At 36.3% G+C, this 13,116-nt stretch overlaps 1 non-coding gene across 1 annotated transcript; it reads left to right on the top strand.

The window, feature by feature from the left end:
- The first annotated feature begins 12,203 nt into the window (after window positions 1-12,203).
- Window positions 12,204-12,310, top strand: LOC145569693 (small nucleolar RNA R71). The gene has a single exon (XR_014096246.1). It is a non-coding gene; the product is annotated as a small nucleolar RNA R71 (small nucleolar RNA).
- Window positions 12,311-13,116: the final 806 nt, after the last annotated feature.

Genomic DNA, 13,116 nt, shown 5'->3' with positions numbered 1-13,116 from the left:
AGTCACTTTTTCAATGTTTAACCACAAAACTCAAAACACTTGATCATCAACTTTTTTTTTCTTTTTAAGGGAAGATCAATTCATTAATAAGAAGCCATACGACATCTACAAAAGAGATCAGAAACAATTAATACAATGAAAATTGAATCAAATAACAATTTCTAATTCTGTTGAACTACGATCGCGAGTGAGAATTGACATTGATGAATACCCTCATCTCTTGAATCGTTGTCCTCTGCAACCTTCTTCTACAAGGGAGCCTTGCGATCTTTGGTGGTTTTTGGATTGAACAAAAACTGATTCAACTAATTGTAGTCGTTGATCTGACAACTGATTCAACGGCGCACAAACCACCACTAACAAATCAGAACTTCCGATGGCAAAAGAGAAAGCATCTACACCAATCAAGACCATCGTAGGATGGGATCTATTTTTATAAGCGATTAATTTAAAAAGGGAATTTTGGGACTTACCACTGATCAAGGAACTAATGGTAGCTCCCTTCCAATATTCACGAGGGTGATCCAGGAGAGAAGGATGAAGGAGAAAAAAAAAAGGAGAAGGGAGAAGATTGAAAGAAAACCCAAAAGACTAAGAAAACCCAAAAGACTAAGAAAACCCTAGCAAAAACTAGGAAAACACCCTCCCAAGGAGACACCTAGAGGGAACATATTATTGTTTTTGGTTAATCTTCAACTTCTGTTAATTTCACCTTTTTTTTTCTCTATTTTTTTTATATCACTTTCCATTATAACTTCTTATTCTATAACATTCACTAAACAAATTCAATAACTCCCATAATCATATTTGCAAAAATAAATTAATAATGTCGTAGTGTAAAAAAACATTAATATGTATAATTAATATATTATGTGCTTTAGCACGGGTACGCTCCACTAAATTTCTATTTAAAAGTATCAAATTTCTTTCTATCCTTTCATTTTCACAAATACCATTTCCACATTCACGCCTAGCAAAAACCAAAACGACGCGAAAAATGGTGGGTTTGGGTTGAGTTTTCTCACCCAATTTATTAAATGGGTTAAACACAAACTTGACCTGAAAAAGAAATGGGTTATGTTAAGGGTTAGAGAGTTTCAACCCAAAAATGACCCATATAACCTGAAATATTAAATAAGGCCGAGTTAAATCAAATCCAATTTAATAACTCGATCAAAGGACAACTTAATTAATATCCTTTTGACCCATATACACCCATGTGACCCATCCAATTACCCTTATATAAATAATCTCATCTCATCTATCCTTAGAAAATCAATCACATTCTAACTACCCATTTTTTCATTTTTTCTTCTTCTCTCCTTATTTATGTAATGGTGGCAATTTTGTTAATGGGTTTTGTTTTAGAATTCACACTACTCTATGGATTCACGTCAATCCAGAAAAGATAAGCCAAATGGGTTCATGGTGACCCATTCATATTTTTTCATAAAAAAGTAAAGGAAATTTTAGAAAATAACACCAAAATTTCTCAAAAATTGGATTATAACACCACAAAATCTCAAAATTTTATTATAACACCACACACACACACACAAAAAAAAAAAAAAAAAATAAATAAATAAATAAAATAACAACTCCAAAAATTGGATGTCACTACCACTTAACATATTCTTGGATGGAATTCGTTAGTGAGCCTCACTCTAGACTTGTGTCAATAAGCGATTTGTTACAAAAAAAAAAAGTAAAAACAAATTTTTTTTTTTAAAGAAAAAACCCTAAATCGTTGACAGCCCAAACCCAACTGCGGAACCACCTAGCCTAACCAAAACCGCCGACCCCACCACCGCAACCACTTCCCCCTTGGCCCAACCCAGCTGACAGCTCAAACCTAACTGTCGAAACCCCTTGGCCCAACCAAAACCGCCGACTCCACCACTTCCCCCCTTCCCTCTCCCCAAAAACCACCCCCAACCCCGCAACCACCTCACGCACCGCACCAACCCACCATAGCAAAGAAACTGTAATACCCCGTATTTTTGAAACGTATTTTTTAAGTAGTATTCTCTTAAAAAGGGTAGTTTAGTAATTTATTTTACTATTTGAATTTTGGAGCCAAAATGATATTTGAATTTTGGCGCCTAAAGTATTTTAAAACTTAATTATTATTTTTGGATTTTTGGATAAAATTTATTATCCATTTATTTTATTTTAAAAACCGGATTATTTATATATATTTCGGATATTTTAATTAAACAAAATTATATTTTATTATTTATTTAAAAGGGCCGAAAATTCCTAAATTATTAACTATGATTTTCGGATTTTCTATGTGAAGAAATTCTGATTTTCTTAGTTATTTTATTTAGTTAATAATTGGTATTTTCCTAATTAATTATTTTATACAAAATATATTATTTACGCAATCATTTTTCATCCTTAAAATCTAGCAAATATTTCCCTAAACTATAAGTGGAGGTCCGAAAATATGAGCATAGATATGCTCAATATTTTCGGCCACCATATGCTAATTTTGGGTTAATTATTTTGTTAGTTTTGTATTTTAATTATTTTCCTCAAATTCCTTATTTCCTTAATTCCTATTTTCCATCTCACAAAGATTTGATCATCTTATTTTCCTACCTTTTATTTCTCTTGATTATTCCCCAAGTAATCTTCCTTGCCATATTATTTTTCATGACAACATACCTTCCATATTTTTGTTATACACAATCACCTTAATATCAAAACTTTCCATATTTCTTTATTCACTTCTCCAAGTAATTCCTTAATTCTTTTTACCATAATTCGTCCCACATTCTCTTGCCATAATTCTTGCATGAGCTAGCCTATAAATACTCCTTCATACCTCTTATATTCTTCACACCAAAAACCCAATTCTCTTCTTCTCTCTTATTCTTCTTCTTTTCCCTAAACCTTTTCATACTTTTCTTCTCCTCTTTTCATACAAATATTATCCCGTATACCTTTGAAGCCAGTTTTCGGGCACTTCTGGTCAGTTTTTGGGGTATTGATTTTTCACAGAAGATTGTTCCTCTCAAAAAATCCTTGAGGTTAGGCTCAAGAATCACCCAATTCAGAGTTATATTGAAGGATTTATGACCTCTGCAAGTTCTGCCTATTCTTTCCAACGAAAATTCAATTCTCTTTAATCCTATTCGTTTATCTTCTTCATGGTTAGTTTTCTAAAATACAAATACCTATTTCAAAGCTATAATTTTATATCAAAGTATTATTTTAAAAGTGTTTTATAGTCCATGCACATTAGATTTGAGTTTATGTTGTGATAACCTTATGGTTATGTTATTTGCAAGGTGTATTCGTGATTGAACTTTGAAAGTGCGAAGTGTTGATTGATATTCGGAATCAAGGTTCTTGAGGTTCTTTTTGTGTGGTTTTTCTAGTAAGGATCAAGGTACGTTTAGGTGGCTAGATACCTTTGAAAGTGATTGGTTTGAATAACATGTTTTACATGATTTGATTGGTGATTGAATTAAATTGATTTGAATTATGATTTTGAAATAAATTATGTTTGAAGGTATTGATTTTAATAAAATTATTTTGAATGATTGATTTTTAAATCATGTTTTGAATGGTTTGGATTACTTATCATGTTTAAATAAAGGATTTGATTTTAAAAGGTTTGTTGAATTAAATAAAAGGTGTTTTTTCAAGGAAGAGTTGTTGATTTTGAAAAGTTATTAATATGAGATTTTATTCTCAAGTATCTATTTAAAAGGTTTTGATTTTGAAAGTATGTAGAATTATTAAAAAGGAGTTTGAATTATATTGGAAATTATTAGATATTAAAAGGATTTATTGAACCATTGAATTATTATTATTAATGCTTTATAAGCATGTTGGTAATCTCACTATGTGGATTTGGTTTATTGATAAGGCCTTAGACTTTGTATGACCGGGTCTTTCCTCAAGAATAACCTTGTAATATAAGGAGACTAGCTTGGGGGGTGTGCACACTTGGGTGAGGAATTGGATTAAAAGAAATTGATCCTTAATAAAGGAATTGGTTTTATTAACTATTATTTTGAATATTGAATCATTGGAATCGGTTTTGGAATAATGAGTTTGGAATTTATTGGATTAATTATTGGAATTGATTTTAAAAGCATGTTTGCAAATAAATTGAGTTTACATTATCTTGCACTTATCGTACTTAGCATAATTTGCAAATCCGTATTTCTTATTAGTTTTGCTTCGCCATGTTTACCGTAATGGTAAGCAGTGTTGACTATTTTTAGGTGGAGTCATGAATGAGCATATGGGAGTCCAGGGGTTTGCTTCACCTAGTTTAGGAATGTTGGTCTTGTCTTTATTTTGAGTACTTATAACGATGTTACTATTTTTATAAGTATTAATAAAAGAAAGTTGGGTTTCCGCTGCAGGTTTTGTTATGGAGTTAAGTATTTTGAGTAGCCTTGCGTAATCACGCGGCGGTAACACTCCTAAGTCTATCTCTACGGTATAATTATACGTATTATACTAGTATTTCCATAGAGGGAGATTTTGGGGTGTTACAGAAACCCCCACAACCACCTCACACGCCACACCGACCCACACAACCAATTCGTGCTGCCTTTCCATGCCCAACTGTAGACCTTTACTTTTGGCCTCCTGTCCTGACTGGAAGTGCAATGATGTTACAAAAACCCGTTCTTCGTATATGCTAGATCAAAGTTGAAGTGTTTATGGACTTTGAAAAGCATTATGAACTAAGTTAAAACCCGTATTTGAGACCAAATTATCTTAAAGCCTAGTCTGATTACTAATTAGGCCTAAAACATGCTCATACATATTTAATCTAGATTATTAATAGACCTAAATGCGTCATATGCAATGATTGGATCAAATAGATCTTACATTGTTGAAAAACGAGCAAACAAGAACATTTAACCACGCAATTGACAAGCTAAAGTCGTATCGCCTAATCAAAAGTATTACCTAGATCCTCTAACTAAAGTAGATAGGGAAGTAGGGTCGAATCCACAGGGAAACAAGTCTTTCTATTCCTAATTAATTAAAGCAATCTAAATTATTAAGTAACAAATTATTATTATCGAATGGAAATAAAACTACTAAGATTAAGGGTAGAGAGAAATCAATGAATAAAAGACCTAGGGCGTAGGTTCACCAATAAATAATACTCCAGGGTAAAACATAACAATCAATCATCAATGCATCAATTTATCAGATCATAAAGGGCTTTCGCTACGTATTACAATCACATAATTAATCTACCGGTATTAAATCGCATCTCTCGAATCTTGACTTAACCATTTATAAATTAACTTGCTTATTGAAACTAAGCCTAAACATCAATTCTCATCTTTCAAATCTCGAATTAATATTGCTAAACTCATATATATTAAACCTGCACAAGTCTAATTGCATAGCATTAAATCAATCAATAGGAAATTAATCTAGCATTGATAATCAACAACAATAAATTACCCCTTCATATTAATTATGGATCCCCACAAACCCTAGAAAGAAAACTACTCACACATAATTAGATCTAAACTAATCAAAGCAATTAAGCAAGTCATGATGAGATAAAGAAATTAAATTACTGAAAATAATAGAGAAGGAATCGTTACCAAAATTAACGGAAATAATGGACTGAATTAAGAACAAAGTTGTAGAGTTGTAGAGAGAGAAAACAAGAGAGAAGTTTAATCTAAAAACTAAGTAGAGAGAGAAAAGCTAAGAGAAGAGGTTAATTTTACCAAAAACACTCAAAACGTATTTATACAAAGCTTCTAAAAATCCTAATTAGAAACTAAGTAAAATCGTCAAAAATCACTCCTCCAAAACACAAGCCCGGTCGGGCACGCCTTTTTGAACTTTGAAGCGTCTCTCGTGCCCGGTCGGGTGCGAGCTCGGGCGAAGCAACACCCTTCCTTCTTTCGCACCGCCCGGCCGGACGCGCCTTCAGGCGAAGACCCTTGAGCCAGGCAAGGCCACTTGGGCACTTCTTGGACTCTTGATTGGGCTCCGATTCTTCGGCCCAATCCGGATTTCCTCTTTTGGGGCTTTAATACTTGGTCCAACGCCTCAGTATCTCATATGTCGAGCCCTTAATCACCGGTTCGATGACTCCAGCCGGCCTTGGGCTACGAAAAGTGGTCATGCTCCTCCAATGCTCGTAGTTGCTCCATAAAATCTCGGGAAAATGCTCCAAATGTGCAATTCCCTACAAAACTCAACTAAAATTACGAAAACACTAGAAAACACCAATTAGTAATAAAAGTGGCTCTAAAGAGCCAAAAACACCACTAATTATGACCAAGGGACGGGGGTAAAACACTATATAAAATAGACATATCAAGCTCTCCCAAGCCAAGCCTTTGCTTGTCCCTAAGCAAAGAGCTCATCAATGAATACATAAAACATGCCTCACCCCAAATAATCAAAATCAAGAACAACCAATTCAAGGCAAATCTAACAAGCATGCATCAACATCAACCAATCTCATCCATCCAATCACTCATCCTCCCTAACAATTGTCAAATAGAGCAAACCACAAGAGCATATAGAATTCAATACTAGTGCTCACACACTCAACTCTCATTTATGTGGTGAGTAAAAGATGTACTCGATCGCTCCCCATGATCGCTCCCCATCCCAACCCCTTTATGTGAACAATTACCTCCTAACTCACACTCTCGTGTGTTTAAGAAAACAAGCACTTTACCTAATAGTCGACTCGAAATATGTCAATTCATTCTTCGCATTGATAAACAACTAATTTCACATTCACACAACTCTATGCACAAAGGTCAGAAGGTCTTTAAAGCTTGTAATGTAAGGCTAGGGTAAAAGGTAGGATAAATTTGGGAAAATGTGAGAGTAAAGCCATGCTTAAGGGAGCCAAATCCTAATAAAACCAAGGCCAAAAATAAATAATGACCAAACCATCTCCAACACAACTCAACTCACCAAAAATTCACCAAATACAACTCCAATCATAACAATAATTCCCAACACTTACAATTTCACTCATAAAAATATAACAAAGTAGAACTTGAGTGAAACAAACAAACCTTGAATGTTTTTTCTCTTTTTTATTTATCGAACTTGATTTTTTTTTTCTTGAAACTCTTTTTTTTCCTTGAGCAACCTTCAATTAGAATACTTGATCATTAAACATAATTTTTTTCTTTTTGCTTTTTTGTTTTTTTTGTTTTTTGTTTTTTTTTTTTTTTTTTACTATCATTATCATGCTTTATTTTTTCAAGAAATTCAACTTTCAAAACCATCAAAAACAAAACACAATCAAGAACAAAACAACTTCTCATAACCACCCAAATTGTGCATATAATAAGCACACCACTAAACTCCCTTACCTCACTCACTAATAGCTCCCCCAAGCCAAGCTTGGGACTAGTAACCAATGGGGCAAAATCGGCTTGTAATTAATGTGGCTAACAAACAACAAATAGTCAAGGCAACAACATGGGTAGCAAGAAGGGAACAAATGTATCTAATTTCAACTGAAGGCTACCTAAAGAACAAATACCTTCGTCCTCCTTAATGTGCATAATAAGGAGTCTTATAAACATTACTCAAAGTTGCAAACCAATACTCTAATTCATTGACATACCAGGAACTAACACACAATTCCTAACCAAATCAACTAGTCAAGCACTTTATTCACAAGTAGTTGGACAAAATTGATGCATGTTAAGGCATCCAAGCAATCAAATATCAAATCATGGCTAACCTATCCACAATGCTCATCATCATATACCAAGAATCAAAATAATTTTCAAGAATGGGGCACAGGGAAGCATGATTTACAATTCATTGGAACCTATTTTTGTATTTTTTTTTCAATTTTTTTTGTATTTTTTATTTTTTTCAAAGCAATAAAACTACATTAGAAAGCAATAAATCTATACTAAAACACACCAAAAATAAGAGAAAGAGAAGAAGAAATATACCATCATCCAAAAATCTCCCCTAAGCCAAGATCAGACAATGTCCTCATTGGCTTGGGAACTAGCCCAGCATGGCTAATCCTCAGCATCATCATCCATAAAGCCAGATCCTCCACCGCTACCACCTGCACCACCAGAAGAACTACCACCAAAATAGTTAGGGTTATAAGTCCCCCCGGAGGCCCCCCAAAAGGAATGTCCTGGCCATATCCATGAAAGGCCGAGTAGTTTGTGTAAATACCATGGGAGGTGGGATCGACGTATCCCTGGGGTGGTGCTTGAAACCAGTCAGGGTAGAGAGCATCATCGGGAATAACACCCCGACAAGCATAGTCATCAAACATAGGGTATAAAGCCCTACCCTGGTTCCTCTCAATGTAGCCCAAACATTGGTCTATAGAATCAACCATCTGTCTAATCTCCCTATAAGACCCCTCAATATGGCCTAAGGCCTGTCCTATGCTCTGTAGATCCCATACGGTCTCTAAGTCTTGCCTAGGGGGAGGTGGAGGCATATGAGGTGATGATGGCACTACCATAGGCTCAGGCTGGGGTGGAGGTGCTCGCCCCTGGGCATGGGCAACTAAAGCAGCATAGGTGTAAGACTCTTTGCCCAGGGGGAAAGGCGGTCAAATCGGGGTTAGGCAGGGGAAAAATAGGCAATGGTTGCTCTGTTCCTACCCTAACACACCAATGGGGGATTTTTTGGCTATCCAACCTTAACCAACCCAAGTTCTCAAGATGCCTAGTGGTCATACCTAGTGGTCACTAAAACCGACCTTCTTAACCGCTATCCTAGTAATTAGGCCTCCTAATCGGATAGGGGTATTAGCTGTGGTACTAGCTGTGGCATGTCTACTCAAATGGTGGATGACGTACCTACCCATGTTTAATTTACCATAACCAAACACATAATGTCCAATGACTGCTAGCTCGTTAGTTTGTGCATTGTGTGGCTCATTCCTACCTAGAAAACAAACACCCGAAAATCTTTGCCAAATTTTAGAACAGGCCGGGTGATGAATAGGTCGAGCACTAGCATGTTGAGTGTTCGGGGTTGGTAAACCAGTTAAAACATGATAGATATCTTCCATTTTATATTGTTCATGCCAATGGTGAGTGTGTTCAGATTCCAAATCAAACAATTTATAAAATTCGATATAATTTAAACTTATATTCTTATTATTCAACCTAAAATACAAATTTAGCCCATTTTTACTATTTACAACATTCAAAGAGGAAAGGAATTCACAAGTCAATTCACGAAACGTAGGATAATGCATATCAAAAAATTTTCTCATTCCTATATCGTTCATGAATCTCCTAACATAATCAAACAATCCTAAGGACTCAAGAGTAGAGCGGTGTAACCGTTGAGAGGAGATTATCTCACGCTTATAGAGTTTTATAAGCCGTTCTTGTTGAGTTTCCGTCGTCATTCGAATGGTTGGCCATTGTGTAAGCTACAAGTCCGGGTCATATGCTTGGCTCGAACTAGAACCCCGCCAAACTAGTTTTCTTGCCCTCTTTGAAGCCATTTGATAATATGGGTTTGTAAAAATTTGTTTGGAATTGAAAAATTTTGGTGTAGAAGTGTAGAGGATGAAGAGAGGAGTAAGAATATGTAAAATTTTTTGAATTTGGGTAAGAAATGGAGAGAAGATCTTAGAGAGAAGGTAGAGGTTTTAAGGTTTTTAGAGAGAGAAACAATGGTGGAAAGAGAAATAAGGAGGGAAGATAAAGAAGAAGGAAAAAGAAAGAAGAAAAGGTCCGGATGAGCTTGCGCCCGGTCGGGCGCCATCTCGCCCGATCGGGCGTAAATAAAGTCCGTACTCGTCAACTCTCATGCCCGGTCAGGCGCCATCTCACCCGGTGGGGCAAAAATTGTTGATTTTCTAACCTTGCTCTCGCGCCCGGTCTGGCGCGCTACAGCACTACGAATCCGATTTTTCTTTTCTTTTCTCCAAATTTGGCTAACTCTTTTCCTCCAAACCTGTACAAAAACTCATTAAATTCCCTCCTTTCACAGAAAAAAAAGAAAAAGAACACTAGACTAAAAAGCAAGAAAATATGAGTTGCCTCCCGCAAAGCGCTGGTTTATCTAGGTCTCGCACGACCCTCTTACCACATCTCGAGAAGTTAAGACCCTTGGCCTATCGCCTGGTCGGGTGGTTCCTCACCCGGTCGGGCGATCTTTAGACCAAGACTTTGCTTCCTGACATGCCTGGTAGGACGCCAACTCACCCGATCGGGCGGATGTTCCTTGGCTTAAACTGGTGGTTCTTTGCTACTGCTCGCAAGGGAACCCTTTTTGGCCTTTGATTGGGTTGGTTTTTCACTTGATAGAGTAATTACAACTCGATCCGGTGGAACTCTCACTATAGGCTCAGTTTTCGCAACTTGCTCACTTTTCTCCTCTTTCTCATCTTCAAAGCCAAGCCCTTCCCAGTAAAGGGCTCTTTCTATTGCATCAACTTCCTCTTTCCATCTATTTGTTTTTCCAGTAGAAGATGCAACACAAGATACCGCCTACAAGGGATCTTTAACAAGAGCTTGGGGCTTATTAGAACAATTATCAACCATATCAATACTAAAACACTTCTCCTCTGTCATGGGGCTTTTAGGGGCATTATTCAAATTAAAAATAATTTTATCATCCCCTATTGATAGCGTCAGTTTACCACTTTTCACATCTATAATTGCTCCTGCAGTATTAAGGAATGGTCTATCCAAAATAATTGGGGTTTGCAAATTCTCCGCCATATCAAGAACAACAAAATCGACAGGTATATAAAATTTACGTACTCTAACAGGAACATCCTCTAAAACACCTATGGGGTATTTAAAAGAACGGTCGGCCATTTGCAGAGTAATATTGGTAGCTTTTAATTTACCCATATTTAGCTTAGAACACACAGACAGTGGCATGACACTAACACTAGCACCCAAATCACATAATGCATTATCAATCATCATATTGCCAATATGACAATAGATAGAAAAACTACCCAGATCTTTTAGTTTAGGTGGAGATTTATTTTGTAGTACGGCACTACATTCTGCAGTATAAGCGACTGTCTCTACCTCACTAATAGGCCTTTTCCTAGTTAATATTTCTTTCATGAATTTAGCATATGCAGGAATTTGTGTAATTAACTCTGTGAATTGAATTTTTACCTACAAGTTTTTCACCATCTCCAGGAACTTACCAAACTGCTTATCCAATTTGGTCTTCAAATGTCTATTGGAGAAAGGAAGTTTGATAACTGGCTTTTGAACTTTGCTATTCTTATCTTGAGTTGCAACCTTCCCTGGAGTTGTACCCTGCAATGTATCATCAGAAATATTAGTACTACCTTGAGCCCTATAGGGCTATTAGCAACATTGTTTGGTTTAGCAGAACCAAGATTAGCATTTTTCATTAAAACAGGTTCATCAGCTCTGGGCATAAGAGGCCCATCATAGTGGGAACCACTCCTTAGGGTAATTGCAAAAGCTTGATCTGTAGGTCTGGTTGGATACGATGGTAGGGCTCCCTGTTAGCGGGCTTGTAGAGTAAAGGAAATCTGCGCAATTTGATTATCCATGATTTTATTATGAGCTATGATTGAATCAATTAGAGCATCCCTACTCTCCATGTGCTTTTGTATACTTGATAGCATCGCTCTAATTTTTGACAAAGCAGGGTCAGAAGATGAGGAGGGTTGTGATTGGCCAGAGTTGGGATGGTAATATTTCTGCTGTGGTTGTTGTGGTGCTTGTGATTGTTGTGGGGGCAGCGGGTTTTGAAAATTGGTGATCCGGTAAGAAAGATATGGATGGTTCCGGAACCCAGGATTGTAGGTGTTGGAGTATGGGTCATTCTGCCTATAGGCTTGAAAGGCATTAACTTGCTCCACGGAACTCCTGCAATCTTGTTCCCAATGACCTACAATTCCACAATTTTCACAGAAAGCATCATTAGAATTATTATTAATAGCAGAAACATTAGCTATATTAGCAGTACTAAGATTATCTAACTTCTGACAAATAGAGGTTAATTGAGCTTGCAGAAAGGATACGGAATCAACACTATGTTTCCCCTTGTTAGCAAAACCTCTAGGATTCCCATATTGGGAATTGTGAATTGTCATATCTTCGATAACTTGACCTGCATCATCAACATTAAGATTCATAAACCTCCCACTAGTTGCAGAATCTAAAATTGTTCTAGATGAATTTCCAATCCCATTATGAAAGGCTTGGATCAACTGCCACTGTGCTAAATTATGGTGGGGACACTCTCTCTGCAGATCCTTGAATCTTTCCCAAGCCTCATATAATGTTTCATCTGGCTCTTGGGCAAAGTTTTGAATTGCACTCCTTAGTAAAGCTGTCCTCTCTGCAAGTTAATATTTGTTATAAAAATTCAAAACAAGAGTCTCCCAGTTAGTAATACCAAGCGCAGTTCTATTCAAACCATTAAACCACAATTTAGCCTTTCCACATAAAGAGAAAGGAAAAATGATCTCCCTGATTTGGTCTTGTGTGACCCCAGCTTGCCTAATGGTATTGCAATATTGACAGTAATAAAAAGTTATGGAAATTTTAAAAATGCGTTTTCTTCTAACGGCATTGGAAAGTAGACATTCAGATATTTCCAATGATATCTTATTTGCCTTCATCCGACTTTGCAATCAAAAGTTATGGAAATTTTAAAAATGTGTTTTCTTATAAGGCAAACCGCACTGCTCGCGCGTGCGTGCCACGTGCAAGTCAAAGAGTTGCGCTCGACACTCCAGCGTGACTCTGAGAGTTGCGCACGCCACCCGATGTCGCGGATCTAATACTCTAAACCTAGATTCCTAAGCTTATAAATAGTGGTTTTCGCTTAGCCCTAAAGACAATAGAAAAATAAAAAATTCAACCCTAGAATTCTGAAATCCCTAATCTCTCAAATTCTATTACTATCTACTAATTTTCCCCTCTCTTCCCAACTACTCTTCAACCTTAATCCATTCCATTGAAGTCCTTGGAGGTACGAAGAAGGAAGAAAGTCCGGAAACGCATAAAACGGATATTTAACAAACAACGAAAAGCGGTTAGTTTCCTAAGCACTTAGATAAATCACTTTTCTTTTATTGTTTAAATAACTTTAATTGATTGATTAGCGTTGTTTGATTCCTTTAAATAATAT

This window comes from Chenopodium album, chromosome 11 (assembly GCF_948465745.1).
Source record: "Chenopodium album chromosome 11, dcCheAlbu1.1, whole genome shotgun sequence".
NCBI lineage: Eukaryota > Viridiplantae > Streptophyta > Magnoliopsida > Caryophyllales > Amaranthaceae > Chenopodium > Chenopodium album.
The sequence above is the reverse complement of the archived record's forward strand: the minus strand, read 5'-3'. Positions and strand labels throughout refer to the sequence as shown.